Raw genomic sequence first — 16,339 nt, forward strand, 5'->3', positions numbered from 1 at the left:
CAATATCCCCAATAAAGCTGACATATCTAGTTAGACAACGAGGGGCAGCTGGTATAATTGCGATAGTGCCGGTGTGTAAGGCTCTGTCCACAGATCTTCGAGACAAGAGGAGATAAGGAGTCTGCGTGAAGAATAAATGTGTATAATAGTTAATGAGAAAGTGTGTGTGTGTGTGTGTGTGTGAGAGAGAGAGAGAGAGAGAGATTGAATGAGATCATGTGCATGTGTAGGTGACAATGTTGAGCAATGGAGAATGTGTGGGTGATATTTATGAAAGAGCAATAAAACACATGATCACGCTAGTGTCAGAGGAGAAAGGACTGTAATTTTAGATAAGGACACTAGGGCAAGATGAGGTAGGGGCAGGAGAACAGGCAGAGGCAAGGCGGAGTAGTAAGAGCACATACTAAAATGTTCTGTTTTAAAAGAACTCCAAGAGACAAGGTAGAGGCCCCAAACTGACTCTGCAACTTTAAACGAGGTTTGTGATATTTTGCTATGAAAAATTAATCATTTTACTAACATTTTTTTCCCACAGGGAAAATACAGCCCCTCCGTAATAGTTAGGGTGACCAGATGTCCCGTTTTTAAAGGGACAGTCCCATTTTTTGGGACTTTTTCTTATATAGGCACCTATTATCCCCCACCCTCTGTTCCGTTTTTTTCACAGTTGCTATCTGGCCACCGTAGTAATAGTCATATGTACACAGTTTAAGGAAATTGTTAAGATTATTGTTTGTGATTCATTTTCCACATCTGCAATCTAAAAAACAAAACTGTAAATATAATCAGGGTTCCCTTTATTCTGCAGCCGTGGGATTTGTTCAGAATTGTGCCCCAGAATATGACAATTCATTCTAAAAAAGTTTCTATTCCTTATGGCAGTAGAGAAAACCTCTAAAAATATGAAGTGAGTGTAAATCTTTGCAGTGTCATATGCCTGAGCCTGCAAAGAGCCAGAAACAATAGATCTGAAAGGTGTGTCTTGCCACATTCATCTTAGGACCCTGTGGACTTCGCTCATAATTTGACATTTTCCCAAGATTCCACAGAATTCAACATTTTGCTGCAACCAAGCACATGATGTTTTCTGTCCATCACTCTGTTTTGCAGCGACCTCTCTACCTCTTGCTTTGCATTTTACCCTGTGAGGTAGAGTCAATTGGGATAATGTTCATTCACCCTGCATTATACCAGTAAACCAAGCAACAGGTAGTTTGGGAACAAGAATTGGAGTACAGTTTGCAGCGATATTTCAAGAAGAATAGGGAGAGATCTCATTTTAGTCAGCCTGTGTGTAATTCAGTTGCACGGCTATAAGTATCTCCAGCTGTTCACATCTCTTACTGTGCAGCTTGTGCTGATTCTGTAATTTTTTGAAGATGTAAGGCCTTTATTTACAGTAAATCACATGAGCAATGAATGCCACTTTTTTCCCACCATGTCCAATAAAAGTGTTGAGTTCATTCTGAAAGTTAGTTTAACCCACAGTGATCCCCTTTATGACATATAGCGTGCAGCTTTTAAGATACTGTTAATCAAATTATGGGGTGATGCGTTGTCTGAATGGGTACATCATCGGTGAGTTTTTATTTATTCTCAGGGGAAGATACTAATTGTTTGGGTAGGGGCACTACAGATGATAACTCCAATTTAAAAAAAAAAGATGGGTTGATCACTTAAAGGACAGATGGAGCTTTACTTTAGGCACTTCTGGAGAGAGCATGAGAGTAAGCAGAATCCTGGGTCCAGCTACAAATGTTCCTGTTCGATGTGATGCAGTTTAGCACATGACTCCTTAAATTTGGCATTTATTTATGGCCAGGTGATTTTTTTTTTCTTTCATTCTTTATTTTTTGAATTCCATTTCTTGGTTCCAGAGGGAGCTATCCTAACCTACCACATCTATGCATGATGCTTTTCTGATAGTTGATGCTAAGGATTTTATCCGCATATAAGGAAGCCTTCCCTATGTTCCCTCCTTGAGCCCCCATGAATGGTCTTGGAGTTTGATAAGCTATGCATAGGTGCTGGAACTAGAGGTACTGGGGGTGCAGAAACACCCCCTGGCTTGAAGTAGTTTCCATCATATACAGGGTTTGCAGTTCAATGGCTTTCAGTACCCCCCACTATACAAATTATTCCAGCACTCCTGAAGCTATGCATTAAATTCTGGTTTCATGCTCTAATCCAAATGATTAATTTGGCCTATTACAATATCTGTTCCTCACCCTTGGAATTCTGTGGATATTTTAACATAGAGATTGACCTGCAAATATCCACAAATTTAGCTGCAGATTTTCAGACTGAACAGTTGTTTGTATATTATGTATATTATTTTCCATTATGTAACTATAGGTGAGTAAGGTAAACAGTGGAGCTGAGGTAAGGCCAGCACCAGTACAGTGTAGTACATGTTCCAGTTTAGGACATCTGAAGTGCTGCTTCCTGCACTGTATGTATGCATTCTGGCAACCTGTGAAGGACATCAGGGAATATCTGTCCTTCCTTTTTCCCTAGTTGCTCTTGTCTGTTCCTTGATAACAGATGGGGAGGCTGCGATGCCAGTATATCACCCATGGGTGGAGTTTGGAGGGAGTGTGAGGGCAAGCCTTGGGCAGGCACCGAATTTGCCCTTCCCCCACCCCACGCAGGGCCCTGTAGGCCTGGCTGGAGTTACAGCCACCCCCCTCCTCCATATAAAAGTCAAAATATGCCCATGGTAGCACCCCTTGATATTATTTTTACTAAATATGGAAGTGAAAATAATGCTGTTCTTAAAGGGGCAAAAAGGAGTCAGGACATTGATGTACAGAAACATTTAAAAAGAAACACAATCCTCCCACAGGGAAAAGGATTGCTGTGAGAGCCAATATTATCTATCTATCTATCTATCTATCTATCTATCTATCTATCTATCTATCTATCTATCTATCTATATTTTTGAAGAGCTAAACAAAATTCTTGGTGGTTCAAGGGACTAACAATTAGGAAAAAATGTCTTTCACCTCCAAATTAGTTACTGCTTCGAAATCCCAGCTCATATCAGTAACAGAGCTGTATGAATAACATGTTTTTCAGTATGCTGGAAATGCCAAAAAAATGAAAAAAATGTTCATTTTGGGGTGAATCAAAAATGAAAGTTTTTGAAATGTTAGGCAAAAAGTTGAAAAAAATTCCTTTTTGCTTGAACAAAACATTTTGTTTGACCTGAAATGAAAATTTGTTTTTTCATGTTTTTAATTTTTAAAAGAAATTTTAAGATCATTTTGAAATATATTTTTCAAACTAAAAAAAAATCAAAACATTCCATTTTGAAAATGTGAAAAAGAAGTGTTTCACATTTTCTGGATTTTTTTTACATGAACAATTTGACTGACATAAATTCATAAAATATTTTGATGTTGCTGAATTGGAATTTTGGCTGAAAAATGTTTTGGTTGAAAAATTTCACCCAGCTCTAGTGAGCAATGACAGAATGGCAGTAACTATCTGATAGTTGTTTTATAGCTGTTTGTGTAATATGAGCTGATGGTCTCAATCCATTTCCTAGTGGCCAAGTGTATGCATTCAAAAATCCAGCATTCCAAATGTTACTAGTAATTTACTGGAAGCAGTATAATACAATGAACTGAGCACAGGATTCTGAGCTAAGAACTTATGAGTAGTAGTCTTGGCTCTTCACTGACAAATTGTGTGTCCTTTTAGCAAGTCCATTTAACGTCTCTTCTTCCATTTCCTTATCGGCTATAATAACTACCTCCAAGGATGTTAGTTATTGGTTGTAAAGTGCTCTGAAGTGCTAAGTATTACTACTGTTTATTATTATTACTAATTGTCAACCTGTTTGGCAGTCTCATCAGAGAAGCAAAGGATTAAATTGGCATTAAGGATGGTCTGCTCCCTCATCTCCACAAATTGTCCCTCCAGGTCAGAATAGAAGGATGCTGAACAGCAGAGTGGGGAAGCTTCCATTGTTGAAGCCTGCACTGTGCCTGCTAAGTGGATAAACAGAATTTCATTCTCCTTTGCTGTCAGTATGGCACCTTTAATGAGCACTACATTGACTTATAAGAATCAAAATAAAGAAAAACAGAACAAAAAAATACAGCCTCACCTATGGAAAGAGTAAAAAAAAATGTGTGTGTAACTGTCCATCATATGATAATGAAACAAAATGGTAGCTGGAGTTGTGCATGCTGTATATTGCAGCCACTCTGACTTAAAATGTGGTTACTAAAAGTTAGTAGTTAAATGTAAATTTTAAAACGTACTGTCTGACAATGATTGTCACTGCCCATTAAAGTGTTTACTGAACCACAGCGAGCTAAATTTAACCCTCATTCCCTTCAAACTTCTGGAGCCTTAATAAACAGGCTTTAGTAAGTGTAAACATTCTCTATGTTGTAGAAAATTGCATCATGGGACAGCAACAAGTGAAATTGTGGAAATATAGGTGCTTTATACATTCATCTATTTATTAATGTAGTTATTAAGTGTACAGTGAATGTAATAAGCATTTAATATTTTACTTCCAACATATTATCATATCTTCTGAGTGGTCAGGAAGATTTGGACTCCTGCAGTGGATTACTGATTTTCATAGATTATAAGGTCATAAGGGACAATGTGATCATCTCTTCCAACCTCCTGCATATCACAGGCCATAAAACTTCCCTGAAATAATTTCTGTTGGAACTAGAGCATCTCTTTTAGCCAGGACCGGATTAATGCAGGGGCTTTAGGGGCTGCAGCCCAGGACCTCAGGTTAAGGGGGGCCCCGCAGGCCGGATGTGGCCCGCTGCTTCTTTTCATCCAGCCCACAGCAAGTCTCTGTGCCACAGGCTGGACACCGGTCTCTGAGCCTCGGCGCCCTCTGTCCCTCATGGCTAGAAACGCAAGCGCTGGCTTGCCGATGTGCCCCTGCAGCCCGTAGGTGGGGGCATTCAGGGAGTCTCTGTGCACTGCCCGCACCCTCAGCGCCCGCTCTGCAGCTCCCATGGCCAATGGGAGCTGTGAGGGCGGCACCTGCAGGCATGGGCAGTGTGCACCACGCAGAGCAGCCTGGCCCCTCTGCCTAGAGGTCAGACATGCCAGCCACCTCGAGGAGCAGAGCAGTGTAGAGCCAGGGCAGGCAGGGATCCTGCCTTAGCCCTGCTATGGCGCCAACCAGGAGCCGCCTGAGGTAAGCGCCTCCCAGTCGGAGCCTGCACCCCGCACCCCCTCCTACACCCCACCCCTTACCCCAGCCCGGAGCCCCCTCCTGCATCCAAACTCCCTCCCAGACCCCACAACCCTGCCTGCACCCCAACCCCCTGTCCCAGCCCTGATCCCTCTCCTACATCCAAACTCCCATGCAGAGCCTGCCCCTGAACCTCCTGCTGCACCCCAACCACCTGTCCCATCCCTGGCACCACCCCAGCTGGAGTTGCACCCCCTCCCGCACCCCAATTCCCTGCTCCAGCCCTGAGCCCATTCCCCCACTCCGAAGCCCTAGGGGTCCTACAGAATCTGTTTTGTGTTTACAGTAGTTTTTTTTTTTTTTTTCAAATAAAGAAAAGGTAAGACAAAAAGTCTACTATGTGCAACTGTATTAACTCTACAGGCTTAGAACTCTCACCATTCAACATTGCAACACAGATTGATCTACATGACTAACTACATTAGCCAAGAGCAGAAGGTTGTTATCACAAGGGGTGGGGTGGGGTGGGGTGGGGGGAACATGCCACTAGGACCATAAGCTGGATCTGGGAAGGTTGTCAGGGACCCTGGCTTTCTTCCTCTAGAGATCCTTCCCCATATGGTGCTCCTGGGGGAGGGTAGGAGAGATGGGCCACAGGGGCCATGTGGCAGCTTGAACAGAATCTGGCTTAGGTCTTTCTTCACCCACACTCCCAGAAAGGCTGTCTTCCCCTGAGGTTTCGTAATATTGCTGCTGCTTTGATGGCAATATGGGCTCAGCCTTAGATTAGAATGTTCCTTTCTAATGTTACCAATTCTTGCTATTTTAGTGTAAGTCTTTTGATTTTTTTAATTAGAGCCCCAGCCCCTGCAGTCATATGAATATATGAGAATTACAGCATTTCGTTTCTTTTTTTCTTTTAAGTTGCTGGCCCTCATGTTTGTAAGCTTGTGAACATTAACCCTTAAGTTTCAAAAACAAGAGTGCAAATAAAAAGAACCTAACACTGATTTTTAAATTTCACCATTTTTAAATCAGTCAATGTTTTTATGAGGGACTGACTCATGATTTTTGAACACAATTGTTGGCAGTAGTGGTATTCACTTATCATTCTGGCATGCTACCAAAATTTTGTTTCCAACACCAGCAATGGAAGGGAAATGGTAATTTTCAGTAATTGATATCTCAGTCAAACCTGAATGAAATTTCATGGGACCCAAAACAAAAAAACAATAACAAAAAAGGCATTTCTCTAGCCCAAAGTCTTTCCCCTGTACTGAATTAATATTTTATGATGAAGCGTTAGTCAGCCTACATATAAGAATGACTCTCAGACCCCCTGTAAATAAGATGAACACATTTGAGATTAGATATTACATAATGAAAGCAGGAAACCACTTAAATGTACTGTATTCAGGCAGCATGTCTGAATCCTAACAGGCAGCTATGTTTAAACTCTCAGCCAGAGTATTTTCATGTAGATGTTGAAAGATTCTGAGCTCACTTCTACCTGCATAATCTGGTATAGCTCAACTCCAGTTGGTGGAGTTACAGCACTGTCAAATGTATGTAAGTCAAAGTCAGGCCCTGAGTGTTTAACCCACCCCCTACACATTTACTCTGACCAGGTTGTAGCCATGTTAGACCCAGGCTACTAGAGACATACAAGATATTACCTCACCTACCTTGTCTCTCTAATATCCTGTGAACAACATGGCTACAATGAGACTGCATACAGGTTAAGGCTGTCAGTCTAAATAGTACCCAGGCAAATGGTTGTGGTGTAAATCAAAGACATATTATATTCTGTGCAAATGTGCTTACAATTTATGTTAAAAAAAATTTGCATCTTAAAAGGTTCTCTGATCTAACACCTTTATTTCCCAGGAACCTAAAACGTTTTAGACATTGGGTGCTGTAAAATCCCTATCAAGAGAATCCATGTGGCCTGGCTTGTGTAACGTTCTGAGTTAAGTGCTTTTGAGCATTTGCCCATTAACACAACTTGTTACTGTGGATATGTCTACTATAGCCCTTCAGCATAGACACTACCATCACCGACGGGGGGGTTCTCCCATCAGCATAGGGAGTCCACCTCCCTGAGAAGCAGTAGCTAGGTCCTCAGAAGAATTTTGCTGTTGACTATCACTGCCTACGTTAGGATTTAGGTTGGCAGAGCTACATCCCTCTATACCCTTGAGAGACATAGCTAGGCCAATGTATGTTCCCAGTGTAGACATCTGAGCTGAATAGATATGTAGAGTATTTTTGGTTTCAGTATTTTAAATCCTTCTGAGTTGGAGGTTTTCCTCCACACTAGTGACAAACATTTCAATTAATTGATTTAACGTCTGTACCTCTTTTGTCACATTATTTACAAACATCATCTATTTTCACTTTTGCTGTGAGCATTTTGTAGGTATATTATTTCTAACTTTCATTTCTTAATATTTCTTCAGATTTGTTAAAGCCTATACATTTTGTAATGTAATCTTTTTAGGGAGTATAAACCAGCTGTGCACCTGTCTGGTCTATTCAGTGAACAAGGGGAAAAGAAGAGATAAGCCACTCGCTTTATGGGAGGGAGGGAAATTGTTTCTTGGGCACTCAGATGTTGCCCTTTGGATCACTATACTGTCTATTTATTATTGATTCATTTCCTCCTCACTGTAGCTGTGTTAGAGGACATGTTACAGCCCTAGGACTATGAAAATATCCTGTGTTGGACCCGAGCTGCAAGAATAAGAGGGAACCAAGGCAACTGCAAGGAGTATTTAGGGTATTTGCAGATACTCCTTGCTAGAGTTGTGGTTTACTCCTCCTCACTTTCCAAATATTTTTTTGGAGGATGGTGTTTCGGGGGAGTCTTAGAGCTGTGGGAGACCTTCTCCTTTCTGTCTCCTACTGGCAGTTTTGGGGTTCATGGCCACTTTAAGTGTCTTTCCAAGTTGAGTATTGTGATGGGAACCCTGGGGTACAGCCTGGAACTGTGAGACTGCTGTTCCCCCTAAAATCTCCAGTCTAGGCTGTCTCCCACAACGCTTTGCTAGTAACAAGCAGCAAACCCCTCCAGGCGTTATCACTGAGCCACCAACGTGCAGAGACGCACCCAGCCAAGTTGTCTGAATGCTTTCCAAGACACTCATGAACTACACAGAGGGGGAGACGAGCAAATCCCTCCAGACTTGCACCCCAGAAATGTACCATCTTACACTGCTCAAGACCATCTCTTGAATAATGCAAGCTCATTAATTAGTTTGCCACTTTGTCAAAGGATAGTGGACATGCACCGGCCTTTTTAATCTGAGCAGGTTCCCTAAGCACTTTAGACAAACTCACTGGTAAGGATACAACAATAAAATTGTATTAGTTACAGAAATATAGATTTTAAGTGATTATAAGTGGTAGGACTAAAGGTTGGAGATAGTTACCTAAGAAAATAAAAATTTTAAATAGCATTCTAAATCCTTAACTTTCAGACTAAGCAAGATTTGAATCAAGCAGTTTTTCTCACCCTAATAGATGTAACAGGCAGCTCACTGTTCTTAATACACAAGCTGAATTTCCTTCTCAGCCTGGGACCAATCTCCTCAGTTTGAAGTCTTTGTCTTCCCAGCATTCTTGTTGCTTTCAGTATAGGTGGGGGAGGACAGAAGTGGTCTTCTTATCTGGGGCGGCTCTAGGCACCAGCGCACCAAGCGCGTACCTGGGGCGGCAAGCCGCGGGGGGCGGCCTGCCGGTCGCCATGAGGGCGGCAGTCAGGCTGCCTTTGGCAGCATGCCTGCGGGAGGTCCGCCGGTCCCTCGGCTTCGGCGGCAATTCGGCTGTGGGTACGCCGAAGGCACGGGACCGGCAGATCACCCGCAGAAACGCCGCCGAATCCGCGTTACCAGCGGACCTCCCGCAGGCGCGCTGCCGAAAGCTGCCTGCCTGCCTGCCATGCTTGGGGCGGCAAAATACATAGAGCCGCCCCTGCTTCTCATGATGCCACTGTCCCTTATTTTATACTCCCAATTCATGTCCCAGGAAGACACTTGCCCAGACGTGTCCTGGTGGGCCTTGCTGAGTCACTGGGTTGAGCAATCCTCATTATGGGGTGCTTGCACAACTCTCTCTTATAGAATTGTAAATCTCTTATTTACAGGTCCCCTGCTGGTCAGTGCCTTGTGAAAGTCGCTTAATGCCCAATTGTGTATGGTCACCTTTGCCACTGGAGAACCAGCTGTGGGCATCTCCCAGATTCACAACATATTGAAATAACAATGATATACATATTTTGACAGAACAATGAGTTTCAGCAGATCATGATGTTTCATATGATGCCTTGCAAGGCATGCTTTCTATGAAATATCACAACCATATACCAGTGATGAATATGGAGGTTACAAGGTGCTACTTTGAGGTACAGTGCATCACAACTGTGTCAGCCAGAGAATAACAGGTCTCCTTCTGGACACAGGGTTGTGCATTCTTAGTGCTTCCCTGAATGTCATTGGGTGGGTGGAGTTGAACAGCCATGTAAGTCAGCTGTGCAGGTGCCTGTGAGGATGAAGTTGCTTCTTGGAATACCATTCAGCATTTGAGGCTGTTGATCCTGAAGGGATCATGTGGTTTTCAAAGCTGAAAAGTCAATTTGGGATGGATAAGGTACATAATAGTTAGTTATGCATCAAAAAAGCTCATTCTTAGATTGGTGAGAAGCTATCAAAGATGCATTCAGAGGTTGTATAAATGCACTCCACTTCTAATTTGCCACTCCACTTAATTCTGAACGAGTGTCCGCACAGGGGTTTAATGCACTTTAACTAATTCACTTTAAATTCATCACCTTTAGTTACTTTGGATTAACTTTCCTGGGTATCCTTGTTTAGACAATCCCTAACATAAAAATATTTGATTTTGCAAGACCTGTCTTCTCTGACTAAATTGTAAGATATAGCAATTCATAGGGTATATGAAATCTAAATCATGGGATTGTAAAACACACCTTTATCAAGATATGTTTGAATATGACAGACTTAGGAAGGCTGACTGCAGATGTACTGTACTAACTGGTGTATTTTTAAAATGGATATTTATGCAGTGTTCCTGTCCTTAAACCCTATGTGCATAAACCATTTTATCCTTAAAATGCAGGTCACCATTTGCAGGTTCCATTCATAAATAGTTTATAAAGGATTAATAAAATATTTTTAAATACATGGTTAACTGATTGCTATAAACCCCAACAGAGTATTAAGTTGCTTTTTTCCATGACTTTTAACCATCAATAAAGCACTTTCTTTGTATGTGCTTATAACCAACTACTACACATAGGCAGTATGTGTGTAACACATGTAACATCTGTGCAGTTGTTATAAGTCCTTTATAAGTGGAAACATAACATAAAGTGTTAGCAGAATACATATTGCAAAAAATAATTCAAGATGACCAACTGTCCATCCTATAATACTCTAGCTTGGATGGCAGTGTCAACTAAAGTGGCTTCACTAATGGAATTCCATAGAAGCTGAACAGGAGATGTGAAGGCCCAGACTACTATAGAACGCCACAGGAAAGCCCCGAGTGTAGATGAAAAATCCCCAAACAACCCTGGGTCCAAAATCAGAACCAAGTTCAGTTGCAAGGATATGTGTGTATTTTCTTTTGTATATATTTTCATTAAAGATTAAAAGTCAGTGCCATATTCCGCTATACATGAAAAATAGTAGATTTTATTTAGTATGATTGGTTATTTTTTTAATGTAACATAGATTAAGGTAATGTGTTTTTAAGGTGCACAGGACATTATTTTGATAAAAGAATAATGAGTACTTTGAGGTAAAAGACATTTCTGACTGAAATCATTAGTATTGGTAAAAGAAACTTTTATTTCCTTAAGAAAACATGAATTAACAGAAAAACAAATTGAGCAATTAAAATATTTCCTCCCGTCTTCATGGCATTTGAATACTGAAAAGAGCACATTGTATTTGACGTTTAAATTGACAGCTCTGCATTCATGATGGAAGTTAAGGAGAATGCAATTATTAAAGTTATGGCTTGTGTTCCCTCCATGTTTGTTTGTTTGGACTTGTGAGAAATGTACAATTCGACCTTCAGTGGGTCATTGTCTGAAGACTATGCGATGAGCAAAAGCAAGTTGTCTTCATACAGGTTCTTGAAGCCCGTCTTTTTCTTTATGAAACAGAAATTCAGGACATCATGGAAATTACAGTAGATAGGCTCAAGGGAATTACTCCAATGAATATGTAACGTTAATGTGAAGCCAAAACATCTGTTTGAACAAATTTCTCAAAGGTAATGTGGCATGAAGTTCTGGGTACAGAGTATGTGTTTATGTGTAAAGACCCCCTTTTCCACAGAGAAATAAGTATTAATACTGAATACAAATATGTTGTTCTTTTATCAACCAAATAACTTTTAAAAGACAGGGGCTCAGAGTGTGCTTACTGCTATGAAAATCTCCCTTCCTCCCTTTCTTTCTGTAAGTTTTAAACAAATTCTGTAGTGCTAGGGAACTTGATTTGTAATGCTGTTAGAACACTGGTTTGATAAAGCTTGTTAGTGTCTTGAGGAAAATATGTGCTAATGACCAAGTCAACCAATTACAAATAGTGTGTGTAAAGTAATTTTTTTTCTGTTGTGATGAGGCTGATACTGATCTTGTCTGATGGGCTATGATTATTTCATGAGAAGATTAGTTATCTATTAGGATATATATTATATATGTAGGAACAAGGAACGCAGGCAATAACTACAGAATGGGGGACTGTATCCTGGAAAACAGTGACTCTGAAAAGGATTTAGGGGTCAGTGGACAAGCAACTCTGCATGAGCTCTAGTGCAATGCTGTGACAAAAAAAGGCTAATATGTTGCTTGAATGTATAAACAAGGGAATAGTGAGTAAGAGTGGGGAGGTGATTTCACTCCTGGATAGGGCATCAGTGAGACCACTATTGGAATGCTGTATAGTTCTGGTGTCCACATTTTTAAAAAAAGATATTGAAAAATTAAAAAGTGTGCAGAAAAGAGCTACAAAAATCACTCAGGCTGGAGAAAATGCCTTACAGTGAGCGTCTTAAAGAGTTCAATATGTTTAACTTACCAAAAAGAAGATTGAGAGGCGATTTCATTACAGTGTTTAAGTACATTCACAAATTGATTTGCTACATGAAGACTGGGAGGAACAGGATGCGAGTACCATCAACTTGACCCAGGCTATTTTCCACTTGGGAGGGAGAGCCTTAAAAGACAGATGCAAGAACAATGCTATAATTGAGGGGCATGCATGCATAGTTTGCAGCTGGGAGACCGAGTCCTATTAATGTTACCATCAGTTAAATATAAATTAAGGGCCCTTAGCAGGGTCCTTTTGAGGTAACTAGACAAGTAGGACCAGTAGCTTACAAAATAAGGTTATCAGGCTGAAGCAAAGAGACCAGAATCTACTTCATGAATCTTCTTAAGCCTTGGAAAATATAGAAATGAATGATGACACTTTACTGCTCCCCTTGTCTATAAAGATGCTTTGGGATGAAAAGAAGGCTAACAAGCTTCATATTCACAGATGCTTCTTTTGACAGACCACAGTATAACTAATCTTTATATTTTTAAATAGTTGATGGTAGATCGGAACCCTCCTTTTATGTGGATTTAACTCTGAATGAATTTCATTTGTCGAGATAGTGGGTGTGGCTGTGAAAGAAAAAAGAAAATTTGCTTTCCAGTTGCTTTCTCTTTCCTGACCGCCTAGGATTGTCATTCTGCTACTAGCTATGCAGTGGTCTAAATACCCAGATACTAGGGTGATTGGTGAACATAAAATATGAGATAAATTGAGAAAGAGAATTTGATTTGTTTGACCTTCATCCTTCTAAGTCTAGATACATTTCATGTAAAATGACAGTTTTTAATTGTTCAATTGCCACTAGTATTTTACAGCTTTTGTTGTATTCGCTCTAGTGGGTTTAAAAATGGTTGGAATTCTCTGTATTTCCCTGATTTAAAGCCTGGTCTTCTGTCCTCCCTCTAGTAGAGCAGAGAGAGAAATTAATTGTAATAACAAATCTAGCTGTATAGAGAAGAAAAATCATCAAGTATGCTACAGTTTCTCTTCTGCCTTACTGTTGGTCTTGAATCCATGTTTACCAAGCGGTGGGATTAGACTTTAGTGCAATATTTGTGCTATTTCATGGAATTCCACAAATACTAAGATTTTAAAAATTGCTACCAGTAGTAATTACATTTAATAGTAACCACAGTACCTAGTTCTTTGGCAATTTTCTTTTAATTTTATTGGCTTATAAAAACACTTTCTGAAAGATAGACTGGTTATGTTTGGAATATACCATCTCACAAAAATATCAATAAAGAGCATATCCCACAACACTAAAAAAAATACAAAACATTTTATTGCATTGCCTAATGGCAATAGCCCTGTTTAAACCCACTTTTCACTTCCTTAACCAGTTGCACACTTAAATATTGTACAAGCCTGCCTCCCCTTCCCCTGCATAGTAATCCTTAAACTGTATAATATTAATTCGCTTTTTAAAAAGTCATGCACCTACAATAAATCTGAGTACTGAACATTAGAGCATCTATATTTAAAGGGTCAGTGTGCATCTCTTTTTATTATTTTTTTTTCTTGAGCATCTGGAAACCACTAAATGTTAGCCCAAGTCACTGTCCACTGAGCTGTATCAAAAAGCTGACAGTTGTGTCTATTGCTTGAAAAATAAGCACATGAATAAATGTACTATGAAATATATTAAACTGTCATTTTTATCACTAAAGTCTTTGCAACAAAGAATAGCAGCATGTTAAACTTACCTTTTTCTATTTCTCATATGTGAAATGACTTTTTCCCTTTAGAATACAATCTGCCACTCACAAAAAAGTAATAAGATAGTTGATTGTACCGCCTAGCATCTTATCTGTAAAGGATTTTGCTGGATTCATTTATTTACCTACACAGCCAGAGGCTGACTTTAAAATATTTAAGCTGCTTAAAAGAAAAAGTAATTAAAAAAAGTGCTGATGAGTCTGTTTGGGTGTTTGGTGATTCCAGAGGCATATTTAAAATAAAATAAACAGATTTTATTAATAAAGTGAGACTGAGTACAGACACTTGTCTCTCTCATTCAGTTATGTTTTAGAATGTAGGATAAGTATAATGCTTGAGAAATATTGTTGAAAGGATACAAACAAATAAGGATAAAGTGTGCTTGGAAACATTATCTTACTCAAATAAAATAATTACTTCAGATAAAGCTCTTAAAATATTGCATTAGCAGTGTTTTAAACAGCAATGCTAGGTGTACACATGGTAAAACATTGGCAGCTTTTATGCTGTACATTAGGGTCAGGTCAAAATTTGCGTGACTTTGATTCTCAAAGCTGCTAGGTGTTGCTTTCTTCTATTTACCACATAAAGCACAACATAATACTCTGGGACATGAAATGATAACCAAATCAGAAATACTCTTCTTTAAATTACTGCTCAGGAAACTTTAGCACTTCAGTGGATCTTTATTAGTTCCACCTACATACAGAAAAATGTCTACAGAGTTTGCTCTTAAAAGCAGATCAGTGAGGTTCTGCTGGTGCTGTAGAAGGTGGAGCTGGGAAAGGCAGCATATGCTCTTTTGTTGTTTGGTGTCACCGTGTGATATGACAAAGCTACTGACAACAGGCTATCGGTGGTGTTGCTGCTGCTCCTTCCTTTTGCTGTGTGGCAGGAAGCAGAGCTAGAGGTAGGCCTAATGTCCCAAATTAGCAATAGAGATCTTAGCAGTTATCTTTAGTTTTATTCTAGTGTGACCAGACAACAAATATGAAAAATCGGGACAGGAGGTTGGGGGTAATAGGAGCCTATATAAGAAAAAGACCCAAAAATCGGGACTGTCCCTATAAAATCAGGACATCTGGTCACCTTATTTTATTCACACTCTGCTCCTGAATCATCATTGTTGGAAGCACAGGGGCAGACAGAGATAATGATTTTCTTAATAGCCATCAAGAATAGTGAAAGGAAATGGTTGTTATTAAGAACAGGTTTTCTAAAGGCTCCCATCTCTACCTTCTGGATTTCTTTTTGCTCCTGTGGTGAACAAAATAGAGCTACACCGATAGCATTGTGAGCCACCTTCACAGCAGAGAACCAATAAGAGAAACCGGAGCACCATTTCCACTACTCGTTTGTGAGTGGCCTGGTGCTAGTTTACGGTGGCACTCGAGGACAGATCAAGTGTTTCTCTATTGTACTAAAGAAGCAATACACAGCCCTCATTACCTCCATGTACAGGACATTAGAACCTACAATGTTGCTAATCTGTAATTGTGTCTTGCTGGTTTTTGAGATTCTACCATAGACGTGTTCTCAAAGATGCTGTTGTGACTTGCATTAACTTCATCTCCTCAGAATACAAAACTCAGTCTTGAAAGATTCTAAGAACTTTAAATGTAGCACAAAACTGATTTTAATTTAGTTTAAATTAGACACTTCTAAAAATCATGAGGGTGGTGCACAAGGCCACCACTCTCTCCCCAAGCAAGTCTGTCTTCAAGACTCATCATTTTGCAAAGCATACAAGAAATTGGCCAACTGAGACATTACCTTATTCCATTTCCATGTGCACCCCCTTCCCAAAAGGAAGTCTTTACCACATTGTGCATACCGCTATACTGATGATGATCTTCTCCTTATCCCCTGAAGCATCTCCATGTCATTTTGTTAACCCTCATTATGCTATATCAAATATTACTTGTAAGTTGTTCAGGGTGGGAATCCTGTTGTGTATCTATTTGGGGAGGCACTTAGCAAACTTTTGGACACCATGATAAATAATCATTATAATTATTGACCAAAGGGGGTCCAAACTGAAAAAGTTTGTAGAGATCCTAATTATAGCAGGAAACCTGCATAGTCTTAAAAGAAATAAATCTTGTCTTCTAAACTGGTTTAATCCTACTACTTGGCATCATGTTGTGCTAAAAAGTGATATAATTACAGTCTTCTTTTGTACAAAAAAGCTTTTAATAAAACATTTTAGCTTTTAACGCATCATGAAATTTCCTGTTTTGATGACTCATATGCGAAAAATAAATAAAGTGGCTGAACAAATCTTTATCTCTAAATCATAATTAAAACA

At 39.8% G+C, this 16,339-nt stretch overlaps 1 protein-coding gene across 9 annotated transcripts in view; it reads left to right on the forward strand.

The window, feature by feature from the left end:
* The window catches only part of DMD (dystrophin), a 2,004,766-nt gene that overhangs the window by 1,223,364 nt on the left and 765,063 nt on the right, over positions 1 to 16,339 (forward strand). The gene's annotated exons all lie outside the window — the stretch shown is intronic.

Source organism: Malaclemys terrapin, chromosome 1, assembly GCF_027887155.1.
Source record: "Malaclemys terrapin pileata isolate rMalTer1 chromosome 1, rMalTer1.hap1, whole genome shotgun sequence".
Lineage (NCBI taxonomy): Eukaryota > Metazoa > Chordata > Testudines > Emydidae > Malaclemys > Malaclemys terrapin.